Raw genomic sequence first — 343 nt, 5'->3', positions numbered from 1 at the left:
TCAAAAATATACTGCAAACAGTTTCGACCTTCGAATTGAAGTGAATAATCGTCTGCGACCTGCGAACTTCACTAATCAAAGTGACCTTGTGATACTATGCAGCCATCAGTGATGATGGATCGTCCATCAAACGGTTAATTTTCAGCGTTTGGCGCAAAACTGCAAATGTCCCTGTGACTCAATGATCTGTTTGAGGAATTTCTTCAATACTTTTGATGTACGCGAGTATGTGCTCAATCGAAAACCTCTGGGTTCTTGAAGTAAATGGATTGGTTCCGACTTGAAAGCTGCCCAATATCCATTGGTAAATTGTTTGGAGCATAATAAGGAAGAAATAGTCGTT

At 39.9% G+C, this 343-nt stretch overlaps 1 protein-coding gene across 1 annotated transcript in view; it reads left to right on the top strand.

Annotated features, from left to right (window-relative positions):
* LOC109539213 (aminopeptidase N) overlaps positions 1-100 on the top strand; it is a gene marked incomplete in the record, with an annotated part of 11,100 nt that extends 11,000 nt beyond the window's left edge. The window contains 1 exon segment of the mRNA XM_048668316.1: positions 1-100.
* Positions 101-343: the final 243 nt, after the last annotated feature.

This window comes from Dendroctonus ponderosae, unplaced genomic scaffold (assembly GCF_020466585.1).
Source record: "Dendroctonus ponderosae isolate FM_Combo_2020 unplaced genomic scaffold, Dpon_F_20191213v2 Dpon_F_20191213_7, whole genome shotgun sequence".
Lineage (NCBI taxonomy): Eukaryota > Metazoa > Arthropoda > Insecta > Coleoptera > Curculionidae > Dendroctonus > Dendroctonus ponderosae.
The sequence above is the reverse complement of the archived record's forward strand: the minus strand, read 5'-3'. Positions and strand labels throughout refer to the sequence as shown.